Genomic DNA, 13,976 nt, shown 5'->3' with positions numbered 1-13,976 from the left:
TTGTATTAAGAAATTTGAAATAGACATTGTTGAGAAAATGAGTCACATAATACCCTATTTTACTCGATTGAATTGATTGGACAGAACACTTGTTCACGGCATGTTGTACAAGTTTGAGTAGTTCAAAGGCTCATCCTTGAAAATCTCCATATTTTGAGTACAAGTTTTCACAGATAGATCCATATTCATTGTTTTCATGCCTACTATATGGAGGGTATGGCTTTCTCCTATTTTTGTTATAATTGCTACGTGCTACCTACACGATGGTGCTACTTAATGCACTCCCTAGGCTAAACATATTTCTACTTTTGATGGTGATACTCAATGCACTCCCCAGATTAAACATATTTTCTTTTTACTGGTGTCATTGAATGCTTTTTGGTTACCAATGGACATTAATATAATTTATTTCCTTTTTCTTGGGCAAAACCCTGGGGTGGCAGATTTCTCTTTTTTAGGAATAGTGATGACTATTATTAATTGAAAATTATGAACACAAATGCAAAACATATACAAATATGTACAAACATCAAGATAGTTTCCTAAAAGCAGACAATTCTGATACAAAATCTGAATTTGCAGCCGCAGAACAACTTTTAGAATCTTTAACAAGAATCCTTTGGCCATGACTTGACCACTTACCTCATCCTCGGAAAGCTTTTGAAATGAGGAAAAAAACTATCAGAGGCATTAAAGCTATAACAGTGCCGTTATATAAAATTGTTTCTATTGAGGAATATCAAGAAGAAAAGGCCTAGTAGAAAGAGATTGCCGATGGGATATGGAGAAGGAAAGAACTTGCATCCCCAGGCTACTGTAGTTCTGAAGGCTTCTCTAACACTAACCCTTTTGTTAAGGATTTGTTTAGATATGTTGCTGCAATTCGTAAAAAACCTACAACAAAGAGTACAATGTTAGATGGTTTTATTTGACCCATCTCCATCCCTACCACTGACGCTTTGACACAGTTCACCGTTGATAGCTGTTGGAAGAAGCGATAGAAGAATTCAGCTTTCAAGTACATGGCTAGATGGTGGTATGGTGTAAATATTTCTTTTAATTCTTCTTGATTATTATTGTACCAACCTATATTAGATGCCATAGTTTCTTTTGACGATGGCTTCAAAGGCCCTAGTTTGCATGACATTAGGTGGAATTACAAAATGAAGTTATAAATGAATACTTGAAGGGTTCTAAAGAAGCACAGACCAAAATTGGGATGCATCACCATGTCAAATGGATGGTTTTATAGATGGTCTCCTACCATACTTATTTTCCTTGTTTCTTGCCTATAAGGTACCATCTTTTTGAAATCACTAGATGTATCTAGTTGGGTGAAAAATGCAAAATTATTGTTTTAGATTTTGGATGGGGTGGTTGTCGAGGTAGGGATGAAGAATGTTGTATAGGCCATCATGGATATTGTTTTTATTGGTAATGTTACCCACGAAAATGGTTAAACCTAGAGAAGAAAACTTTTCTCCTACATTTGACAGGGAGCCAGATAGCCAGCCAGCTTGCGACTCGTGACAGCCATGATTTGACGATGATATGCCATTTGCATCAGCCATATACCTCTCAACCATTTGGCATTACCACTTGGATGAAGTTGGGCTACTATTTAAAAGGTACTTTGATCATTTTGCAATTAGGTGCTTATACTTGTTTGTTTTGGGCATTTAATAGGGATAAAGGGTTGATCTGAAAGATTGATCGATCTTGACTATAAATTTGTTCTCTCACCTTACTAAGGGGGTTAATATTTAGCCCTAGTCTAGTGGGACCTCCCTTGAGGCCTTAGGGTTAGAGGAGTGGCACTCCTTGGGAAACTTGGATTGAAATAGAATGTTCATTACCCCTTAACACCATACTTCACTTTCCATCACACATTTCAAGCCCCATATACCACCTCCATTTTTCAGGTCTAACTTGTCATTGGTTCATTGGGATTTGGCACCCACATGTCCACACTCCTTAAGTAGGGCCAGAAAACTATTTCCCTAGAGGTTGATGCAACTAAAATAATGAAAAACATAACATGGCCACAATAAAACAAAAAGAAGGAAATCAAAATGAAAAGATGGTCAGGATGTAAGTTAGCACGTGGGAAAAATTCTAGCACGAGCTCTACCTGATCCAGACTTATGCAGGAACGCAACAAAATACAAATTTAAACACAGAGATGTAGCATAAATAAATCTTCATTTCATTAATATCAAAGCATTGAAAGATGCTTACAAACAGAATGGAAATAAACTAGCACAGGCGATGGTAGCTTATCTCTGAGAAGAGATGTGGTGGTTACATGCCTTGGAATTGTGTTACAATGAGGATCGATGGCCTTTTTATCATTGAGAAACAATGGGAAACACTAAACATCCAAAAACCTAACCCTAGGAGGTGAAGTGCCAAAAGGTTGTGGGCCCCGCTGGGGTTAGTTGGAACGTCAAATTCCCGGGGTCGTAACTTATGCATACGATCTCCGTTTAACTATCATAATAGCTCATTTGAAAGATCTCCAAGAGGAGGCTGAAAACAAATTGGAAATTAGGTTTGGCACTTTTCCGGTCTTTCTGTTTTCCCAAAAAACATCTTTTAGGCCTTCAAAACAGCTCCGGAAGTTTAGGACCCAAAAAACTGCTAAAAATAGTAAGTTGTACTACAATAAAGGAAACTAAAAAGTACAATTAAGGAATTTGAAAAGAAATGGTGGGGGTCCAAGTGGAATAGGCCGGTGGCCACCAATATCCATTTGTATCAATCCTCCCCCCTTAGGAAGCAATGGTCCCCATTGTGTTGAGTACCTCCATGAGATTGAGAAACTTCTGTTGAACTTGGTCCTTGGTGAGCCACTTGCCTTCGTGAAGGAGTTGACCTGCTTTGAAAACTCGATATCATTGGATCCTTTGTTGGTGAGTGTTCTTGATCTGTGTGTCCATAATCCTGTTAGTTGTGGCCTACTCGATGCAGCATGGGTTGAGCTATGTTGGTGTCGGCTGCTCAGAAACGTTGGATGTGTCCAACAATGGGGGAAAGTATCGTTGTAGCTGGTCCACATTGAATACTAGGTGCAGGCCAAGGAACGATGGAATGCTGAACTCGAAGGCATTGTCCCCTACAACCTTGGTGATGGTGTACGACCCATATTGGAGCAGGCGAAGCTTGTGGTGGGGCCCAGTGAGGCGCTCCTTCTACAAATGTAACCAAACTTTGTCATCCACCTGGAAATTGTGTGGCACTTGATGCTGATCATGACCTTGCTTGTACTTAGAATTGGCTCTGTCCAATATGTCATGGACCTGCTGGCGGATATGTTGAATGCGTTCAATGAAGTTGTTAGCCTAGTTAATTTTAGACTGGACATGAACCGAATTTGCATGTGTAGCTGCAAATGGAATTGCCACATCAATGTGACATAGTGGTTGGAATCCCAACCGCACCTGAAAGGGACTATGACCAGTTGAGCTATGGAAAGCTCTGTTGTAGCTGTGCTGGACATAGGGGAGGGTTTCATCCCATGTGCATGGATGCTTCGAGTTGTACATGCACAAAACTTGCATGATCATCCTGTTGACAACCTCTGTTTGGCCATCAATTTGGGGGTGGAAGGCCATGAATTTAGTGAGCTTGGTATCTAGCATCGACCAGAGGCTTGACCAAAATGTACTTAGGAAGCTGTTGTCCCGATCTGAGATAATCGATTGTGGGATCCCAAAATGTACCCACACTCGTTTCAAAGAAGAGCTTAGCGGCGGCTTCTGCTATGATACTCTTCTCGCAGGCTGCGAGAATGGCCATCTTAGAGAATCTATCAACGACCACAAACACACAGTCATTGCCGTGCTTAGTAGAAGGAAGGACTGACATGTAATCCATGAAGATGGATTCCCAAGGTCGAATAGGAGTAGGCAGAAGAGTATATAGGCCTTGCTTCTTGATTGTCGGTTTGGCAATGTGCTTCCCAACATCTTGTCGAAGGTTTGGCCAATAAAAATACTTTTGCAACACTACCTCTGTTTTCTCTACTCTAAAATGTCCAAAGACCACACTGTAGTGTGCCTCCCAAATCATCTTGGCACGCTCGCTTGCGGGAACACATAGGTGTCCTAGGTGGCATAACAGTGCACCCTAGAGGTGAAAATGTGGAACTTGCTTGCCTTCCAAGAGCATCTGGTATGTGTTGTTGAATTCTGTATCGCTCTTGTAAAGATGCAACCACCCCGAAGTCTCGTGCCCACAAGAGTCGAGTACAGTGGTTAGCGCCATAACCGGTGGTCGGTTGAGACAGTCTGCAACATTATTGGTGTTGCCTTTCTTGTACTTGATGTTCAAACGGAACTGTTGTAGATATGTGGACCATTTCTGATGACGATTGTTCTGCAACTTCCCTTGTGTCTGTACGAACTGCAGGGGTCGGTGGTTTGTGTGGATGACCGTTTCCTTCCCCAGAATGTAATGCTTCCATTGTCGGCAGGTCTGCATAATTGAATACATCTCTTTGTGATAAGTGGGATACTTTCAGATTATATCTGAAAGTGTCTCATTGTGATATGCCCCCGGATGCCCCTGTTGGGTAAGAACTGCACCAATAGCATAGTCGAAGGCATCTTTGTCAATTTTAAATGGTTGCTATAGGTCTTGTAATGTGAGCACTGGTGCAGAGCATAGGTGATACTCCAACTCGACAAACACCTTCTGTTGGGAATTAGACCAAGAGAAATTTGCTTTTGCTCCGCCCTTAGGGACTTGACTCAAAGGCCAAGTGATATGAGAGAATCCCAACACGAACCTGCGATAGAATTGGCAAGACCCAGAAAGTTGCGGAGCTCTGTCAGAGTGGTTGGGGCTGGCCAATCCCAAATAACTTGTATCCTGGCTGGGTCCACATGCACACCTTGCTCATCAATGATGTACCCCAGATATTGAACCTGGGTCATACCAAAAGTGCATTTCTTCAAATTGGCACACAATTTGTGCTATTGTAGGGTTTGGAAAACTTGTCGGATATGGTGTATGTGCTATTCCCAACTCCAGCTGAAGATTAGGATGTCGTTCAGGTACACTACCACGAACGAGTTGGTGAAGCGCCGCAAGATGTCGTCCATCAGCTGCATGAATGTTGCGGGGGCATTCGTCAACCCGAAAGGCATGCCCAATGATTTGAAAAGGTCCTCCTTGGATTTGAAGGTGGTATTCCACGCATCAGAGGCTTCAATTGGTACTTGGTGATGACCAGACTTCATGTCAATCTTGCCGAAATATTTGCCCCCTTTGAGTTGGTCCAAAAGGTCATCAATCTGTGGGATGGATACCTATTCCGAACAGTGATCTTATTCATCACCCGATAATCAATACAGAGTCTCCAGGTGCCTTCTTTCTTCTGTACCAACACAATCGGGCTCCCACAGGGTGATGAACTGGGTCTGATGTGCCCTTTCTTCAATAGCTTCTGAATCTGCCTCTTAATTTCATCGTTCTCTAGAACAAAGCATCAGTAGATCGGTTCGTTGGGTAGCGGCGCGCCCGAGGTCAGATCGATGGAGTGCTTGATCTGACAGTGCAGGTGTACACCTGTGGGTTAGGAGTAGATGTCCTTGTACTCTTCCACGACCTTGTCCATCTACTGCTGCCGTGCGGAGGAGCCCTGTTTGGTTCTTATAGAAAATGAAGTCATGGATTTCATTCTAGGTAAAGTTTCAGAACAAGACAAGGACAAGCCTCAAGAAGTGGCCAAGTATAATAAGGGAGAAATTAGGGCCCAAAGAATCCTCTTTGAGTCTATCAAGGATCACTTGATCTCTTGTCCACATCCAAAGAATTCTATGACAAATTGGTCAAACTGTATTCCGTCAATACTAGAGGTTAGAAAATCTCTCTAAGAAACTAACTTTATAGGACAAGGATATCAAAAGATGAAGATGTGGGCTCATATCTTATGAAAGTCTCAAAATTAAAGGATCAACATCAAGGGCTTGGAGAAATCATATCAAGATTTCAATTTAATCACTTATGTACCCAATGCTATACCTCCAGATTGGAGTGGTTTGTAAGTATCATCTATGCAAGAAAGGAAACCCCAACATTTGAAGAACTTTGGGCTCAATGTGTTCTAGAAGAAGCAAGGTTAAAAGCCAAGGTTGACACTGAAAAATTCTCAAGCTTTTGTTGCTAGATTGTAATGTTCCTAAACAGGAAATTAAGTGATAAACAAAGCAAGCAAACAACCCAACAACCAGAAAAACGAAATACACATCAGGTACCCATGAAAACGTCGGAAATAGAGAATTGCTGAGCCATTTTATTAAATATTCAAGGGCAACTACGATGGTAAATGGAATGGTGCACCTGGGCTTGTCTCTAAGGACCAGCATGACAAAACCGAGGTGAGAAAAAGCTGATATGAACGCTGCGCAACTGCTGCACCAAAACTAATCTACACTGCTTAGAAATTGCGTTGATTGCTGGAACCAAAACCTGGAATCACTGCTTCCCGTGCTCAGAAAATTATAAAACTTCAGCTCCCGGATCCTTAGCCAAAACCCTCCAAAGCCCAGGAAGGGTTTGGCCTAGTTCAGACTTCTGAAATTCGACCCCCAAGGAGCCCGGCCTCTGCTGCAACTGGTAAACTCGGCCTGCCTGAGTGAAGCTGGAAAAACTCCCAAAAACTACCCCAAATCACTGGGATGAGTCCCCCTATGAATTTCCTTCCTTCCCAACTGTGATTCCAGTGCTGTGGCTCTTTCCCTCAAAACCCACGTGATGCCCAGACTGGCCCTTTGCACTGTCCTCCAAGGCTAGAATCTGAACTCCCTGTTTGCTACACTCACTTGCTCCAAAACGCCTCCCAAGTGCTGACACAATGATGTCCTTCAAATCTCCTGGTTCCTCTAGCTAATGGCTGGCCCAAGGAAGCTCTATCCTCATCTGCGTGTTCCCTATCTGCTGGCCCAGAAATACGCACTGCTGGATGATGATTGAATGGGTTGGCTGTGAATACTCCCTGGTGCTCCTCAAGATGCTATGAAATTGCCTTCCTAGGGTGGCACTCATAGTCCCCCGAAGGTAAGGTTGAATCTCTCGCTTGAGAGATTTGTGGTTGAACAACCAGTTGACTTGGCTAAGCAACTCGAGCAAACAGTCAAGTGATTTTCGATATGCAAGAATGAATGATGCCCCAAGTGAGGAGCTCTTCCTCCTTATGACTTCGTGGGCCTCCCTTTGCCTCATGTGGGCCCCTCCAACAGCTATACGAATTCCCTCCAAGGCAATTTGAATTGCCCAGTACGCTTTCCCACGTGGGTGGCCCCCACCTTCCACTAGCAAAATAATTTGGTCGTATTTCTCCTAAGTTCTTAAGTCGAAACTGCTGGGGTTCTTTTCCTTAGCAAAATTGTGTTGAGATAAAACCTGTTACAAATTCTTTTCGGAAGGGACATGAGAGCCCTGCCCTCCCAAATGTTGCTTGCCCTCAAGCAACTTCAGCGCTGGGTGCTCCAGAATGTGCTCACCCTCCTTGGTGGCATCCTCATTCGGCAAGTTCTTCCAGCGAACCAAGAACTCCCTGATGGTCCCGCTCCTCAGCTTCCTCTCCCGCTGCTCCAAAATGGCCTCAGGCTCCAAAACTAGGTGGCCCTCATCATCCAATGGGGGTAGGTCTACTACTGCTGTCACCTGTTGTCCCAACACCTTTTTAAGGCATGAGACATGGAATATGTTGTGAATCCTGCTCCTTGGAGGCAGCTCCAGCTCGTAGGCCACCTCCCGAACTCGCCGGACTACCCTGTATGGTCCATAAAAACAGGGCTGTCGCTTCTCGTCGCCCTTCTGCTTCAATGTGGATTGCCTGTATGACTGTAATTAGAGGTACACCAAATCCCCCTCCTTGAAATGTCTCTCGTTTTGGTGTCAATCTGCGTACAGCTTCTGCTGGTTCTGCATTGTCACTAAATTATCCTTGAGAGCCTTGAGGATGTCTTGGCTCTCTTGGATCCAATCTTTGGCCTTTGGGGCTCGACTATCTCCAAAAAGAACGCCAGCAAAAGGTAATGTATCATAACCATACAAGGCACGAAAAGGAGTCATACAGATGGACATGTGATGGGTGGTGTTGTAGCAATACTCGCCCAAATGCAGCCACTGAATCCAAGCCCTCTGCTGCCTAGTCACGTAGTTCCTTAGGTCAATGTTTTAAAACTCCGACTCCGACTCTAACTCGGCCGAGGGTCGACTCCAACTCGGTCGACTCGATTTCAATGACTCGGTCGTTGTAAAAAATACATTAAATATTTATTTTTTTATAAAAAACATAATTTTAAAGATTTTCATTCATGTTTCCAAACACACAGCATTAGAATATAGATAGAAGACAACATATGATCAAAATAGGCTCATGAATATATCCATTATATCAAAATGGCACCCAGCGCACTGTCCAATACATACATGATGATGATATAGAGATCAAAACAAAAACACATAACCAAGGAGGCTAGAAATGGTGCTATCCTCCAAAATAGATTGTAAGTCATCAAGGAACTAATACAAGGGTCCAAGAGTGTTCCTCCCTCCAAGAAAGTCCCAAAGTGCATGTGTACATCTTCAAAAGGTGCATCCTCCACCATGATGTCATCTAGGAGAGACCCTATGTCACCCTTTTCAAGCATGTGAGTGACATGGCACCTCTAAGAGTAAGCATTGTCATCAAAGAGGGATGTGCTAGCCTTCCTAAGTCATCTCAATGATAACCATCCTCATTTGTGCTTTGGAAGAAGGCACCATCCACCAAAATAGGGTCAAGGCTAGCCAGGGTGCATCTTCAGTCCATTTGGGCATATCATCAAATAATCCAACGTCCAAGCTTTTAAGTTTAGTGTTTTAGCATTTGGAGGCTCATCAAGGGGTGTAGCATCACGTGGAACAACTCGAGGCTCGATGCTCATCTTTGGAGGGCCAAGGTTGGGGCCACAAAGTTAGGTTTGTTTTAAGAAAGGGGCAAAGAACCTATTGGAAGGTTTTGAAGAAGAATGAAGCTATCCCTTAAGGAATTTCTACTACATATGTGATACCAACTAAACAAACCTCTCAAGATCAAGCGAGATAAACTTATTTAGGGACAAAAAACCATTAAAGTATCATCGTGAAAACCTTGGAGTCCCCCAAAAGCAAAAAAATTAAAAAAAAAATCGTTGTTTTTTAATTCACGGGCCGCTGTCATCCAACCCGGTCGAGCCGGCCGGGTTATTACCGAGCCGGTCGAGTTGTTAGACAACTCGGCCGGCTCGGTAATAACCTGGCCAACCAAACCGGTTCACTGGCTGAGTCGACCCAGTGAGGCCTTGACTCGGACCAACTCGGCCGAATTGGTTCCGAGCCGGCCGAATCTTAAAACACTGCCTCAGGTAACCCTCCAACGACTAATTAACTCACTCGGTTTGGCCATCTGTCTGGGGGTGGTAACTCGTGCTAGGGGTGAGCTCGGTGCCAACCAACCTAAAGATATCTTTCCAGAAGCCTCCCGTGAATTTGCTATCCCTATCACTCATGATGTTCTTAGGAAGCCCGTGTAACCGGAAGATCTCCCTAAAGAACAACTCTGCAACCTGTGAAGTCGAATATCTCGTAGGGATGGCGAAAAAGGGGGCATACTTGGTCAACCGGTCGACCACTACATAAATGTAGTCCTTGCCCTGTACTGTGGGGAGCCCCATGATGAAATCCATGGAGATACTCTCCCAGTTCCCCTCGGGGATGGGAAGCAGCTGTAATATTCCTGCAAGATGAATGTTAGTATAGTTGTCATTGATGTCAATATATTGAAGAAGACAAGGACATCAAGGAAATGAAGAAGGCAAGGATATGATGATGATATGATTAAGAAGGCAATCAATGAAGAAACCAAAACCATGAAGAAGCCCAAAGGCATTCTGCCATGCCTCTGGTTCTACACTATTGAATGATTAGTCACATGAAATAATATTTTTCTCTATCTTAGAAAAGGAATTTCATCATGAGACTTGGACCATCTGAAAGGGCATAATTTTACCTTTCTAATGAGCTATTATGTGTCCCGAAATTCCAAATAACAAGAGAGAAAGAGAATTTACAAGTTGAAGACAAGCTTCTGCCAGTGAGCCGACCTATGCCCAACTAAACTCATGTAGGCTTAACCAAAATGACATGACTTTTCGTTTCATGCAAAAATTATATATATATATATATATGAGGTCTTCGATGTCATTATAGCTCTGATCAATTCGAATTATAGAAGCAGGATCAATAGTTCACATCTCGTGAACAATAAGGACATTTTTCTTGATTCATACATTTTTTTGTGAAGGATTATGGATCAGGGCTCTCTGTGCACCTTCGGACCAGGTTAGAAAAAATTGTTGGAGCTCCTCGGATTAGCTTACCTTGATGACCAGAATTGCGGATTAGGCAGGGATCATTGCTGCTAGGACATTGACCGAAGAACAACACCTCACACTATCTTCTGTGCACTTCGGATCTGTGCACTCTTGTGTCTCCTTCGGACCTGTGCACTCCTCTGCCACCTTCAGACCTGTGCACTCCTCTGCCACCTTCAAAATTGTGTACACATTCTGTCTCCTTCGGATCTGCCTTCTACACACAGTCACCTTTAGTCACACATCCTCGAATTGTGAAATGGGTCTCTCAGATTAGTGTTGGTGCATGTGGAAGCAAGGCTGGACTAGTATTTGAAAAAAGGGGACTGTTCAGATGAACTAAAGTATTTTGGTAGGACAACAATACTTCCTTTTCAGGACTTGAAGACTATAGCTAAGTATGTAGTGAAATGATGGGACGGTGACACCTTGTAAACATGGAAACAATTGCACACTGAAGTAATCTTGAACTAGTGAAGATAGTGAGACCTTCAATGAAGACAGTCAAGTTGAATAGTGAAGAGAGTGAAGCATTTCAAGTAAGTTATATTTACATTCTCTATTAAAAACAACCGGATTGGTGTCCTTGGAGTTGGTGTTCCTAAACTCAAGGTAGGTGCCTTGGATGAGATAGGGTCGAAGCCCTAGAGGTCGGAGCCTCATCAAAAACCAAGTTGGTGCTTGGGAATAATTATCATAAGTTGTATTTATTCCTTTATACTCAATAAAATTATACTTATACGTTTCTCTAATTAAATTGTGTGAGTGAGTGAGTGTTCCAAATGAATTCAAACTGCTTGTATATATACCCTTTTGGTGAGGTCGAATTACCTTGTTTGAGGCCTACTTGATCTCCTTGAGGCCGACTTGGTGTGGAGGTGACAAATGACTTATTTGACTCAATAATAAATCCTTTTACATGATTCAAAACCCCAAGAAGGGTCTCTTTTAATGGACAATGACTCTAATGACTTAGAATAAATCCTAGAAGTCCTCAATGGGGACTCTGACCTAAAACATGAGGACCCAAGCATGAAACCCATGCTTTAATAAGTCATAATAATAATAATAATAATAATTTCCTTTTCATTCTTTTGATAAATATATTTCATTGTGACTTGAATACAATTTATGAAGACCGAACCTAGTTACATCCTTCAAAAACGATGTCTTTGTGGGAAGGGAGCTCGTGGTGGAACTAGTGCCCTAGCCTTGGGAATTGTGTCCTGCAAATCCCTGGCTCAAGATGCTGCCTCTTGTAAAGTGGTGGGCCCGCAGGACCTCACTAGCTCACGCAAAGGCTCAACCAAGGCCTCAACACAGGTATAGACCCTGTTGGGATCTGACAAGTCCAGCACCATCATTGATACCCTCAAAAACTCTGATATGTATTGCTCTGAGCTGCTTGTCTATTTGAGCTGTGTCAACTCTCTGAAATGTGCCTCTAGATCCCTCTTATCAAAATGCTCCACAACCCTCCTTCTGAAGTCATCGTAGGAAGTCACGCTGGCATGCCCTACTGTGGTTAACCCATGGAACCACGATCATGTGCTGTTTCCTACAAGTGTAAAGTAGCCATTTTAATGGCTTCCACCTAATAAGTCATTCGACTAAGTTGAAAGTATGTGTCTAGCTTCTCTACCCATGCCCTAGCCGTGCACTTGGATGACCCATCAAAAGTGGGAAGATACATCCTTCCAATAGTACATGTAGCTCTGAATTTTGCGTGCCTGAGCTCCCTGCGCCCTTGCCCTTATCATTCTGCTTGTGTTGGCAGAAATCCTGGAAGGACAACGCAACTCAAAAATCCTCTTCCATAGAATGCCACTCTCGAAAGTATTCTCCCATAGGCATATCATCCTCACCAACCTGCTCACCGGCTCATGAGGGAAAAAATGTGGGCGACGTAGTCCTGGTTGGCCCACTGAAAGCGTGTGGGTGAGTCAAGGGGGAATGATGGCCATACTGGTCAGAAGCCCCTGAAGTTTCCCCAAACAAGAAATCTTGGTGAATTCCCTTGTCTCAGTTTTGCTGCTTAACCTCTTCCAATATCTCTTGGCCAAGTCATTCAGGTCTCTCAAGAGGCTATTGAATGCTGCCTCCTCTTTGCTCTTGGGCTCCCCCATGTCTTTTGCCTTTACTACCTGTTTTGGGGTTTTGGTATCAGGTGTGATCTCCAATTCCCTCTCCCAGCTCCTGTACCTCTGCCTCCGGTAGGTAACATTTTTCTTTTCCTTTGTGGTCATAGAGGTATCCCCACAGTTGAGCCAAGACCAGAGCTTTGATACCACTTTAATATTCCTACTAGGAAATACCAGTGAAGCACGACCCTTATGAAACCCAAGGGTAAGAACGGGTCACATGCCGAGACGGGTCAACTGCATAAAGCTCGCGGTTTAGATCCTTACCCGACGAGCTTTGTACAAGACCCAACTACCTGCATCAAACCCGCTGGTAGCCCATTAAACTCTCATCGGACCCCTATAAGACCTTCCGGGCATCAAAACCCACAATTTATCCAAAATTTTGATTTAAAATTTTTTTTTTTTCTTTTTTGGAAATGAGGTGGAGGAAAAGGGAAATTGGAGGGAAAAAAAAGCTTTATAAGCACCTCTCTCCCTTCCATTTCTCATTCACTTGTCATTTGAGTGTTTGGCTAATTTGTGTGAGTGTTGAAACTTGAGAGTGAAGCTAAAGGAGCATCAAGGAGCTGTTGGAGGAGGCTAAAGGAGGCTTCATCGAATCAGACTAAGCTTCAGTTAGGCTTCATGAACCTAGTTAGAATGTTTTCCATGTATTTATTTTTGTTTTAAATTTTTTTTCATGTCTGCAATTTTTGTTTGTTTTTTTGGGAATCCCTGTGGCTGAGTTTCTTAGCCACACAGGGCCGCTGTGTGGCTGAGAAACTCAACCACACATGGCTGATTTTTTCAGCCATAGAGCGGCCTTGTGTCGCTGAGAAACTCAGCCACACAACCAAAAAAAATTTGAAAATTATAAAAAAATTTCAAAACCAAAAAAAAATTTTGAAACCAAAAAAAATTATAATTTTTTTTTTCTTTTAGATTTTGTCACCATGCCACCAAAGGGTTTCAGACAGTCTCATGATTCGGCATGGGCACATGGTCAACGAATCATTCCTGGTAATGACCACAATATCAAGTGCAATTATTGCAATGCCACAATGCATGCAAGCATAAACAGGTTGAAATACCAGCTAGCCAAAATTCCTGGGCATGGTGTGGGATGTTATCAAAATTGCCCTGATGAAGTTACTACTGAAATGTTAGCTGCTTTGGAATCCATTAAAGAAGCAAGTTCTAAGAGGGCAAGAAGGAAAGATGAGATTATTGAGATAGGTAGATCTTCATCTTAGAGTGAAACATAGTTTCAAAGTCCAGGTATTGGTAACCCATCTTCATCTACTATGGCAAACAGGAGTATAACCTCTTCTTTCTTCAGTCCTCGTACGACTCCAGGATCTCAACAAACCTTGGACAGTTTCAATGATAAGAAGAGGAAGGAGTCAGATATGGCAGTGAGGAGGTTTTGGTACCATAACAGTCTTTC

The 13,976-nt window shown here is 42.9% G+C and overlaps 1 protein-coding gene across 2 annotated transcripts in view; it reads left to right on the top strand.

Annotated features, from left to right (window-relative positions):
* Positions 1 to 13,976, top strand: part of GSH1 (glutamate-cysteine ligase) — a 406,219-nt gene that overhangs the window by 147,694 nt on the left and 244,549 nt on the right. The window lies entirely within an intron of this gene.

Source organism: Pinus tabuliformis, chromosome Q (genome assembly GCF_031772625.1).
Source record: "Pinus tabuliformis cultivar Carrire ecotype Pingquan chromosome Q, CPIR1, whole genome shotgun sequence".
In the NCBI taxonomy this organism is placed as follows: domain Eukaryota; kingdom Viridiplantae; phylum Streptophyta; class Pinopsida; order Pinales; family Pinaceae; genus Pinus; species Pinus tabuliformis.
This window is presented reverse-complemented; position numbering and strand designations above follow the sequence as displayed.